At 32.4% G+C, this 13,364-nt stretch overlaps 1 pseudogene; it reads left to right on the top strand.

Moving 5' to 3' along the window:
- The first annotated feature begins 7,450 nt into the window (after positions 1-7,450).
- On the top strand, positions 7,451-10,218 carry LOC134687262 (uncharacterized; annotated as a pseudogene).
- The last annotated feature ends 3,146 nt before the right edge of the window (positions 10,219-13,364 follow it).

The following is a 13,364-nucleotide window of genomic DNA, read 5'->3' as shown; positions in this document are numbered from 1 at the left end:
TTCCGGCTATTATTGGCCATGGAAAACGTACATATCAGTACAAAATATGTGGTAAACATATTTATCCTGCAATTAGGTGTCCTACTATACAGATACAACCCTACAGATATCGCTTTGCTGTATCTGTATAATACACAGATATCGCCTTTCTGTATTTGTATACTACACAGATATCGCTTTAAAGCTCCGCCCACTACCGGACTGAGTATTGTTTGAACCTGTGTGACCTCAGAATGTGTATTCCAGTTGCATTCCAATGACGATGACAATTGTCGATGTCAAAGCTTGAATGTGTATGATTGTGTTACAAATAAATCATGTCAATTTCACCATGCATGTTTAGTGAATGTCGAGTCTGAAGCGTAGGACAACTCGTACAATTTTGACAGTGTTTTGTTATTTGTTTTTTTTACTGTTGACCTTAGTTGTTATGTTAAAATAGATAATTATTCACATTGAGCAATGTATTATTGATGACCATGTAAGATTCTTTTTTTGCGAACGTGTCTTCAGCGTTATTTGTGATTTTGATATTACTACGCGGGTTCAAGGGATTACAAATCGAAACAAATGCTAAATATGTTAGTTTTTGTGTCTTTCAAAACACAAACAATATACAGAATTAATTGCAGGATAAAGACAATAACTGTTTAGTGTCTTTAAATATCAGCTGTATTTGTACTCGGCTCTAACCAGGTGTAGTAGCTCGCTAAAAGCTCGCATACACCTTGTTTCCTAGCCTCGTACAAATACAGCTGATATTTAAAGACAATAAACAGTTATTGTCTATGTATATAAAAAAAATGCAGGCTGTTTGCGAAAATAATCTCAAAGTAACTGATATAAAATCATTTTGTCCTATCAATAAAATTGAGAATGGAAATGGGGAATGTGTCAAAGAGACAACAACCCGACCAAATAAAAAAAACAACAGCAGAAGGTCACCAACAGGTTTTCAATGTAACGAGAAATTCCCGCACCCGGAGGCGTCCTTCAGCTGGCCCTTAACAAATATATACTAGTTCAGTGATAATAAACGCCATACTAATTTCCAAATATTAAACAAGAAACTAAAATTAAAATAATACAAGACAAACAAAGGCCAGAGGCTCCTGACCTGGGACAGGCGCAAAAAATGCGGCGGGGTTAAACATGTTTGTGATATCTCAACCCTCCCATTCAGTTCAAGAGAAGTCCGAGTCTGATGTCAGAAGATGTAACCAAAGAAAATATTAAACAAAATGACAATAATACATAAATAACAACAGACTACTAGCAGTTAGCTGACATGCCAGCTCCAGACTTCAATTCAACTGGCTGAAAGATTATGATTTCATCATATGAACATCAGGCAATATCCTTCCCGTTAGGGGTTTAGTATCCTACCATCATAACATATATGAGAAGAACATAACCCGTGTCATGCCAACAACTGTTTTTAGAATAAATGTGTTTAGTTCCGACGCAAAGACCTTATCAGTGACTCAATATTAACGCCAAAATATACAATCTTTAATGAATTCACAAGAGTATCGTAATTATATCCCTTCTTAATAAGTCTATTCAAAGGTTTTGTAAGTTTCTGAGGTGAATACTGACACCATTGTGCTTTATGAAGAATATTTCCATAAAAGAATGGGATGTGAAATACCTGAACGTATAAGAAGTCATGTTGAGCTATATTTACGAATGATGTCTTTATACCGATGATAAAATTTAGTAGATACCTAGTTGACAATACGTATAACCTACATCTCAGATGTATCTCAAACATGTGAGTGAACTAGGTATTCTTTGGAGTCCTACCAACCTTCCTTATTCAAAAAGAAAAAGAAATGAGTTTGGTGGCTTCTCTGCAGCCTGGAGCAGTCAAATAAGTATTTGAAAAGTTCCTAACAGTTCGCTTTATGGCGTTCACACTTATCTTTTTATAATTCTAATATCACTTACATATATACTGAGCCAAAAAAGTTTAGCAACAAAAATGGAAATTTCATTTTATTACAAAACCATAACAACATATAATTTTAATAATAAAAAAATGGAATTAAAATATGTCAGAAGTAACACGAATGTTAATCACTCACATTCATTAGGATTTTCTTTGTATGGAGCGCGGGAGGGTCACAATGCGTAAATGAGTATAGTGTTTCTCAAAATCAATTTCTCAGCCATGCCCTAAGTGCCCCAATGAAGGATTGGCAGGCACATCAGCAGTTTCCCTTAGTCAATGCACTATTTTTTTAGCCGAAAAAAAACTTGTCACGTGTTGATTTAAAGCGAAGGAAGCGCTCCTCCCTTTACGATAGTTTGTTTTTGTCTACGAGATATCGACCTATCTTGTGCAGTTGTAATTTGTCGATATCTGTTTGTCAGTCTCTAAACTGTTGCCTTTTGCACATTAAATTGAGCCATGATGTCAGCAACCCTCATTCCGGCATCAACCATTTCAAGACCTTTCTGACTGTCATTTTCGGGGAGGCCTGATTGATGCCCCATTCAATTTTTGCAAAGGTGTTTGTGTTCTTCTTACAAATGGTGTGTTTCTGAACGTTAGTGAAAAAGAATTTTTTAATATCGTTTTAAAAGTACAGGTACAGAAGGTAAAACATCATTTACACGTGCAAAGCTGAAATGGCGCGAAATCAATCAGCAGGAAAAAAGTACGACTGTTTAAAATTACAGGTAAAACTAAGGATAATATCAATGATTTTTAAATGATTTTTTCCAAAAACAACAAAAAAAAATTTATAAAAAAAAGAGTTGCTAAACTTTTTTGACTCAGTATATATAAAATAATATAAAATAATACATATCCTGTTTTTCCTAAACACCAATACAATTACACCATCTCTTTGAACATTACACATAAACACAAAATAACCGTGTTAAATAAATAATTTTCTGTAATTTTGTATGCATTTAACCGCCGTATCCAACAATATTTGATAAACCACACTATCGTTTAATTTTTCGATATATCCATTCGGAATATTATTGTCACAATACTCTTAAATGGTCAAAGTCCAACAAATGATAAAACAATATCAGATTGAAATGATGGTGTCATATTATCAACATTTGATGATGCCAAATAAGTCTACCAAGTATAAGTCAGACAGCAATATACAGTTCGGAAAAAAATTAACAAAATTACCGTCATAATTTTTACGATCCCCTTTTCCTTGCTTTCTTTTTCAAATTAAGACTACCGTTTGTGTCATATATGGACATCAGAATATTCCAAAGATTTGATATCCTGTAGTAAAAATGAGGATATATATTTTTCTTTTTATATATCAAGGAAATGTTTATTGACGCAAAAACCAAAGCAAATTCAGTATATATTTTATTTTACTTTTTACACTAAGGTAAAAATGTCATTTACAAATGGACCTACAAAGATAAACCACAACCACACAGGCATAAGACGTAGGTTGCATTTACTACAATAATATTGACATATGTGTCATATTTAGTATACTTCATGCGATCTTGACTTCCCTACCAGTTTTAAGCGGAGTCTTTCCTTCTCATTTCAGTCTTTGAATGGTTTTACTGTAGTAGTCTTGGAATTTTGGGGCCCTTTATAGCTTGTTGTTCGGTGTGAGCCATGGTTTCGTGTTGAAGGCCGTACATTGACCTACATGTATAATGGTTTACTTTTATAAATTGTTATTTGGATGGAGAGTTTTTTCATTGGCACTCACACCACATCATCCTATTTCTATTTAGTGTTTGTTCGTTTTATTGTTGATGTCTGGATTCTCTCGTTATGGTGGGGCATAGGCAAAATTATTTAATTTGAATGAAAATATCAATTAGTATAAATTATTATGTTTAATTATATAGAGATTCATTGACCATTCATTGACACCGCGGACTATCCCTTTTGATAAATCTAAATAATACATAAACATACACTTACTACTTATTCTTTGTTTCAGTTTATTTAATGTTTTAATTTCACACATAATGACGAAAAAAAATAAATAGGTGGCGCTGTGTGTGGGCGTATACATTTTACATACGGGTACTTTTTTGTCAACATTTTGACCTTTATGTGTCACATTCAGGCGTTTGACGTTCAACTGTTAGGTTTTCTAGTCTGTAATGCTTTTTGTTTTTCCAGTATATCTAGCTTAAGTGAGCGAAATATTGAATTTATTGTCTCGCCTACAAGTATGCAAAACATACAATCCTGTGTGGTTGGGCGTAAACTATTTGTACAAAGCCTTATATGTCAGAAGGGAGAACCCCTGATTGATTGAAATATGAAGCCCCCTCTCTTATTCATAAATTTTATATATATTTTACTTGACATAACAAAAATGAAAATAAGTAATATTTAGTATAAGTGCCAATGAAACAACTATCTATCTACCAAACAAAACCATGTGTATACATGTAACTGTTGGTGTCTAAACATCCCCAAAGAACGAGTTATATCAATAATCTATAATATTTATAAAAGGCTCCAACATGCCAATCTAGGACTCATCTCAATGGCTATTGTTATCTTATAGTTAGGACAATACCCCTAATGCGCCTTGAAACGAGGAACACAAAAGTCACGTGTAAACAAAAAATCTCTGTGTAGTGATATTTGACATATTTCTATGATAAACAAATGACTGAGCTGAACCATTAGTTTTAATTCAGAAAGTAAGGAAACACAGAATAAATGTGTAAAAACCATTGAGCTATTGAATGTGTTCAAAGTATTGAAATTTCAAAGAACATCATATTGTGTCAAAAATGAGTTTTTTTACCATGAGGAGCCATATCGCAAAAGGATACTCGGGGTTTGCTAAATTACGGAAAAATGAATCACACTTCGTACCCCGAAAATTTAACCACATATGTAACCACATAGCTTCGAAACAAGCCATCATACATATACAAGTTTACGAAATGTGCTGAGCAACAGAAGAAAACGTTACCATTACGGCCTATGGAGAAACAATTTCGCATATTGCCCCAGTTCGTTTCTGTGTGTGTTGCATATTAGTATTTCTGTTGTGTTGATGTTCTCCTCTTCTATTTGATGAGTTTCCCTCAGATTTAGTTTGTAACCCGGATTTGTTTTTTCTTACTCGAAGTATGAATTTTGAACAGCGGTATACTACTGTTGCCTTTATTTTGCAGATTCATCAATAATCGTTTATCTTTTTAATCATTTAAGTCTATATATTGTTTGTGATAATATGCTCTTTCAAAATAATTTTATGTTTAAAATAGCGTTGTTAGAAGATTTGAAGAAAAAGTGAGGTCAAATGTAATCAATTGAAATAAATCTAAATCAATGTAAAAGGAAATTTGTTCCAGAGAGGCTGCAAAACTTAAAGACGCAACTGAAACTGGATAAAAAGAAGAGAAAGAATAAGACGCACAAAAAATCCCTGTCCAAGCAGTAATTGTTCAAGAATTTGAAGAAGATTTTAACATCGATATCAATATTTTGTATAAAGATGTATCTGTAGTTGAACATATAACCAACACTAATTTGGAAATAACATGAAAATTATTTTAGTCTCTTCTAAAATTAAAATTTGAAGAGTGAATAGTAATTCAAGCAGCTGCAGTTACATAGTGCAACCTTCAACCTATAACCATAGGAGAAACTGCAAACAACGCATTTTTATAACTATATCTTATGTTTAAAACAATTTGATTATAACTATCAAAATTTCACTTCTTTAGCTTTTTCTTCCCTCAGCTTATTACTTGTGACACTTGACACTAACATGAAGTTGTCCAAGTTTTTATTCAAACAGGCCTAAACAGTTATAAGTGTATTGGACACACTCATTTTTATTTTTTTCATTTAACTGGATCTTGCCAGCAAAAACTGAAAGACGCAACTGAAACTGGATTACAATAAAAAGACACACAACAAGTCCCTGTCCAAGCAGTAAATGTACAAGAACTTAAAGAAGATTTCAACATCGATATCAGTATGTTTTATAAAGATGTGTCTGTAGTTGAAACTGCAAACGTAAAACTAATTTTGGAATTAAATAAAAATGATTTTAAATCTCTTCTAAAATTACAATTTGAGGAGTAAATAGAAATACGAACAACTGTATTTACGCATTTTCATTACTTTCACTTATGTTAAAAATAATTTGAACATAACTATAACAATTTCACTTCTTTAGCTTTTTCTTCCCTCAGCCAATTTCTGATGACCTTTACATCTATTTTTTTGTGACACTTGTGATGCTTTTCCCTCAGTTTTAGTTTGTAACCCAGATTTGTTCGGTTACTCAATAGATTTATGAATTTCGAACAGCGGTATACTACTGTTGCCTTTATTTCACACCAACATAAAGTTGTCAAAGTCACTGTTTTTTTTCAAACAGGCCTAACCAGTAACACATGTAGTGGACACATTCATTGTTATTTTTTCCTTTTAACTGAATCTTATTTAAAAAGAAATCTAAGACAATTTTTTGTAGCATTTTTGTGATCTATTTGATATCAAGCATCGTCAAAACTGACAAAGAGAATTTTATGATAAAAATTATGTAGGTTTAATTTTAATTTTCATCCAAATATGTTAATATCAAAACATATACAGGTATAAAACTGATTTTACCATCTCTCCTCCTTCTATAGAATAATTCATTTGTTATAACATCTTTAAAATCAATCAATTTAGTTCATTTGTTACATTTTCTTCTGAAAATAGAGAGTTAAAGCTATTAAAAATACAACCATTCCATATCGTCCTTAATTAAAATAGCGTGCTCCAAATATGGTTAACGATTTTGTCTTTTTTGAAAAATCAGAGGGTGCTTTACTTCTTCCCAGTTGAATATATTGCATATTATAAAGAACATTTGCTTACAAATTGGTCTTGTGGCAGGTAAACCTTGAAGACCCGGAAGAATGTTTGTCTTTGAAGAAGTATCTTTGCAAGATGTTCATTTGATTCAAGAAATGGCGTTTTTTCACTCTTCTCACACAACATGTTGTAGTTTCTTTTAAACTGTTATGAGAGTGTCTGAGACTGAATTTGAGTAAAAAATATTCAATTGTTATCATTTATCATGAATTTGTCTTTGTTTTCGAAAATAAGCACTCCTGTAAAAATGGGTGATATCTTTATCTTCTTAAACCGGATAATGTTGAAGAAAAGAAAGTTTCGATGTCATAATCTACTTGTCTAAATTCGTCAGACTTCGTAACTAGAACGACAGTAGCTGATTTAACCGATCATCGCCCTCTGGGCCCAGTTGTTCAAAAGTGTCGTTAGCCTTAACGATGATTAAGGCTAACGAGTCGTTAAATCTTAACTAAGTCGTTAGCTAACATATGCGTTAAAATGTGTTGTTCAAATTTTTTTAACGACAATGTTAACTAACACTGCGTTAAGAGTCGTTAATTTTTTGTCGTTAACATGTTACCCATAATGCACAGAAAATCTTCACTTCCTGTTACCAAGATGGCTGAATTGTCTGCCAAAAAATTGCCTAGGGACAGAAAAGCTAATTTCACATCAATTGAGGCCAACCTTATGTTCCAGAGTTACTCATGAGTTGGAGTTATTGAAAGGGGGATTTTCCCCAGAAGTTACTAACCAGAAGAAGAATGATTTATGGAAACTCATTACAGAGGAAGTCAATGCGTTGGGTGTTTGTATGAGGAGTGAGACAGAAGTCAGGAACAAATACCCCAATATGTGTCGGGGTGCAAAAGAGAAGTTCACCAACAACAGAAAGGAAATGGGCAAAACTGGAGGTGGACCACCACCCACACAGCTAACTGTTGCCGAAGAAAATATAGTTAATGCTATGAGGGATAGTGCCTCATTCATTGGAGTTGGTGGCTTATGGACAGAAATAACTTGCAATGGTGTTTTTTTTTATATTCAATTTAATTTTTACTCTTATTTCATTCTTTAATTTGACTTAAAAACTTTGATTTTAACCTGTAGATATAGAAAATAAGTTTACGCTATCGGTCGTCTGCTTTGACAGAAGGGTTTCCCAAAGCATGGGATTTCCTCGCTTTAAATATATTTGACCTTGACATGTTCTAAAAATATATACATGTCAAACTACTTTTAAATTTTCATACTTATGCGCAACTAGTGATCACTTGTACATAAATGATTGAATTATTCACTTACACTTCTTGCATTTGGATATCCTTGAAACAGTATGTAACCTTTATTAATCATTATTTTGATTGCACAACCTACTTTCACCATCGTGTTGTTTTTTGTTTTGCCATTGCCGCTTTTTTGTCCCTTGTAACATTGAAAAGACATTTTTTACGGAGATATGACTTTAAAAGAATTTGAAACTGTTTTAAAGTGATGAAACTGTTTAAATCAATTAAAATAATAACTTATTAAGTTTAAAATATATAATTTCATGTACAGATAAGAACTTATCAGTTGCTTACACCATAGAAGAAAGACTATAGCCTGTTTCTTATAATCTTGCAAATGAATAATCTAAGAGTTATTCCTCTTTGTACTTTTGTTTTCAAAATAAAAAAAAAACTCAAGCCGGGAATGTCACATTATATACCTTGCCTGAGACCTGAATAACATATAATATACTATAATTGCATGAGTGTTATATGTTTAAGCTTTCACATTTGTTCTTAACCATTTCATAGGTCTTTTGTAAAAAAAAGTAAAAAAATCAATATAATTTACTTTGAAATAAAACCATTTTTTCCCCTCACATGTCACCTATGAAAATTTCAGGTCATTGTCCGTATATATATATTAAAAAAGAAGATGTGGTATAATTGCCAATGAGACAACTGTACACAGACCAAAAAGATCACTGTGCAACCTTAAACAATGAGCAAAGCCCATACAGCATAGCCAGCTATAAAATGCTTTAAAATTATCTATTTGTATAGATTTGTTCTCACTAAGAATCTTTACAAGAATTTCTATTGCTATTTCTTTACTTGATATTTTAGAAGCAATTTCCACCACAAATGGAAGCCAGTCTCAATGCACTGCCACAGCTACCCCCAGACCTACAGCAGAAGAATCTGTCTGGATGAGAGCCTTAGACAGACATCATGAAAACTTGCAGAACAATGAGCAGACCTGCCCTGTAGCCGATGATGCTGAAGGGACTGATAGAAATGCCTCATCTCCAGAACCAAGTATTTCAGCATCTTCCCAGTCAAAAAGATCTTCAAGTTCATGCAGGTAATGTTACTACATATTTACCACAAGAAATTTCTTATTTCATGACATCAGCAGTTATAAACGTTCAACAGTTATATAAGTCTCCATTTGTGTTCGGTTCACAATTTTGAGATAGAATGATCTCATAAATTTTATATTCGTCTAAGCTCTTAACAGAAAATTAGAAAATCATAAGAAATTCCCTACAAAAGTTACAAACACATATCTGAAAGCTGCCGTTGAAAAATTGATCGTCGGACGTCCCAAAAAAGGAGATGGAGTATGATTGTCAATAGGACATCTATCTAGCAAAGTTAAAATAAAGTGCATGGATATGAGCTATAAGGTAACTGTGCAGCCTTCGACAATGATAAAAACCGATAGCGTATAAAAGACCATGCAATGGATTAAAAAAAGGCAAAGTTAAAATAAAGTGGATGTAAGCTATAAGGTAACTGTGCAGCCTTCGACAATGATAAAAACCCATACCTTATAAAAGACCATGCAATGCCAATGGATTAAAAAAAAAGGAAAATTAAAAAATCATAAAAAATACAATATGAATGAAAAACCACTGACCTAAATAGATTACTGAGAGAGTGTGTGAGCACTCAACCTTTTTTTTAAGAGGGGGGGGGGGGGGGGGATTTTGTCCTGCCTTGGTTGTTGTAATTTCTGTCCTGCCTTTTAATTTTTCAATCTTTTTGGTCCTGTCTTCTTTTCTCTTTAGATTACCCGGTGCGTGACTTTTTTTTACATAAATTGTCATCCTGCCTTAAGTGTTTTATCATGACATTTTTTACTTCTTCTCAAAAATCCTGTCCTGCCTATTTTTTTCTAATTTCCTTGAGACCCCTTTCTTACCTAAAAATCAAAGGCTCTATTATATTGATAGATTTTTTTATTAACACATATCGTATGTATGAATTCTTTGTGATTGAAATTGATGATTATATAAGTTATAAATGAATACTGTCAGCAATTTGGATTTTTTGTTGTTTTTTTGTCATTTTTGCAGCCTTATCAATGAAGATAAGATATCAATGTATTAACATGTTGATGTCAAATATGATAATTTCAAGCTGGTAAGATGATAATTCCAATACTAAGTCTTATTTCACCAACAACGTTTCTGTATATAAAGGAAATTGACTTTTTCAATGTTGATGGCTGTACAATTGCTCATATCTATATCATTTGAAGTATAGAACATTTTATCTTATTGGCAAGCATACCAAATCTTCTATTTTCATTGTGGGTGCAAGATTTTGGCAAATGCCAAATATGATTTTTATAACATTCAAAGCTAAACAATTTTATGAAATCGTAAATGATTCTGGTACTTTAGTTTCTTGGATTACAATATATAAAAATAAAGAAAGTGAAAGAGATGTTTTAAATTTAATGACGGTTAAAATAAGTGTCAGCAATGTGCTCCCTAATCCCTCTTCCATCCTGTTGTCCATTATAGTTGTTTCCATTTTCAGCATCCTCATTAACAAGCTCATCAGCTACATCTGGCTCATTTAGCTGTATGCAGATGTTGTGTAGGATTCCACAAACCATTACTATTTTGGTTACCTTTTTGGGATTCATACGAATCTGCAAAATTAAAAAAAAATTACCATGCAGGGTTACACAATACACTAGATTGTGTGGTTGAAGAACGTAATAAGATGCAAAAAAGTCGTAGTGTGTTTTTTTTTTCTCTGGGACCACTGATCCATTTGTGCAATCTGTTGGTAACAGTCTAAAAAAATGCATAAGTTTGTAATATTAAGTTTAAATATACAAAAATGTACCCAAATAGTTCCGGTTGATATATATCTAAGACACAACTCGGGTGCAAAGGAGTAAGTTCGGTAAGGGCCATATTTGGCCCCAATTATAAATTTTATAGTAACAAGACAATACATGTTTTAAATTGCCGTAAAGACATGAGAGAAAGTTGAACAGAACTGTTTTTGTCAAAAAGTTTTATTCTAACACGTTGATTTTTACATCCCAAAAAGGTCAAAATAAGGGATTTTGGTAAAATTTGACAAAATCAGCTGGATTTCAACCATATGAAGGACCAGGAAACATAGAGCGCAGGCGTCGACAAGCTTAATATTCAAATGAGACATGAGAAATGTCTTCACAAACATTATTTTAAAAGATCTTTGTTGTCGACGTATGCGCTCTATGTTTCCTGTCCAATAATATATTGGAATTTATCCATTTTCATTGATTTTTTGTTAAAAATCAATATGAGTACAACTTGTGACGTCATAATAAAACGCAGAAACGTAAAATTTTCAACAAAATGGCCTATATCCCATCTAGTCAATGTATTAGCTATAATTTATCGTGGTATTGGTCAATAAATCCGAATTTGAAATTAACGTTAAAAAATGGGGCCATTTTAGGACCTTATCGAACATACTCCTTTATTCGATATAGTATTGGCAGTGAGAGGGTGTGGAAAAGGGGGAAGGTGGAGGGTGGTTTTGTAATTTTCTTTAAAAAAAATATTATGATTATAATTTGAAAGGAAAAATATACTCCAATCAATAAGAAGTAGTAATAAAACCATTTAAATAATAAACCACTTCAGAATGCAATATGTTGAACCTTCTCTTCCATCTGCCAAATGTTCTTTTAATAATGGATTTTGTGACTGCATGACATCTGTTGTACCTTCTATGGTGTTGTTCATTGGGGTTCAGAAAAGGTGTCATTAAAAAAGACCTACAGGGATAGCCACTATCACCAAGTAATATGCCATTTTCCCCAATTGCCATTTCTCTCCATTGGAGCACAAACCTGCATGAGCAAATATATCTATTTTAAAGAATATTATACAATACATAAATATAAATACAATACAAAAATATTTTTTTAAAGAATATACATGCATATCAATTTAGTTTGCATTGTTTAAAAGATATGGCATTGGCAATCGTACAACATTTTACCATTCTTATCCAGACATTTTTCATTCACTTTTTGCTGGCTGATATCAGGGACATATATAATACATATATGTCTCTATTAATATGATATAAACCAGAAACATTGAACATTTAAAAAAGTGAAAATATTTTGCATCTTCACTTAGGTTGTCTACATAAAACAGAAATATATATATACCATCTGGGACTAATAGAATCAAATAAAGTAGTGTTTTCAATGTTATGTATAATTATGATCTGTTTTTCATGATACTCCATTGTATTCTAATGACTAATGCAGCTGATTTAAACTTATTAATCAACCATTTACACTCACCTGTGATGTTCTGAAAACATGTGAATCATGACAACAACCTGGCCAATTTGCATTTATGTTTGTAAATCTACCTGAAAAAAATCAGTTAAAACATTATATAAAGCACTACTTTACATGTTTAAGTTACTTTTTGTCTATTAATTTTTTTCAAAAACTAGTAAACCTTTAGAAACATTTCCCAAAAAGGGAGGGGTCAAAGATTATAAACCCTATAAGTCTTATTAATCCAGCGCCTTTTTTTTCAAGTGTACAAAATGGAAAAAAGGGGGGTACTTATAAATAAGTTGTACATTCTTTTAGGAAAATATTTTTTTAAGCTGGAAAACTTTTTTTTTTTATGACACTTACTGTATGGATTTTTTTTATCTAGGTCTGAAAGAAACTATATTAATATCAATTTTAATATAAAGACTTCGTTATATGGAACAGACTATAGTAAAACTGGTTTCTGAAATTTTATTCAGGGGAACAGCAGATTTGTTTACAATGTGACAGTTCAAAATTACATTATGTGAAGATGAAAACAGAAGAACATTACCCTTTGCATCACAAACTGCTTGAACATTCAGGCTTGGGTAGCCTTTTCTGTTGATAAATGACGGTTCGTCATGATGCGGTCTCTTTATTCTTATATGTGTCCCATCAATAGCACCCAAAATGTTTTGAAACCCAGCAAACTCGTAAAATTTAGCTTTGGTTTGGTTAAGGTTAGTAGGCCACTGAATGAACTCGTTCCTCTTTTCACAAAGGGCATCTAAAACAGAATCGACCACTCTTGAAACTCTGCTTTTGCCCAAACCTATAAAGTAGAGATGCACAACTTTAAGGTAATGACTGCCCAATTACTTTGTAAACAAATATGGTACTGTAGACTAGTGCAGAGTATGGAAGAAACAAATACAACAATAAATGCATGTACATGTACACT

Source organism: Mytilus trossulus, chromosome 1 (genome assembly GCF_036588685.1).
Source record: "Mytilus trossulus isolate FHL-02 chromosome 1, PNRI_Mtr1.1.1.hap1, whole genome shotgun sequence".
Classification (NCBI taxonomy): Eukaryota; Metazoa; Mollusca; class Bivalvia; order Mytilida; family Mytilidae; genus Mytilus; species Mytilus trossulus.
Note: the sequence above shows the minus strand (reverse complement) of the source record. Positions and strands in the feature narration are given on the sequence as shown.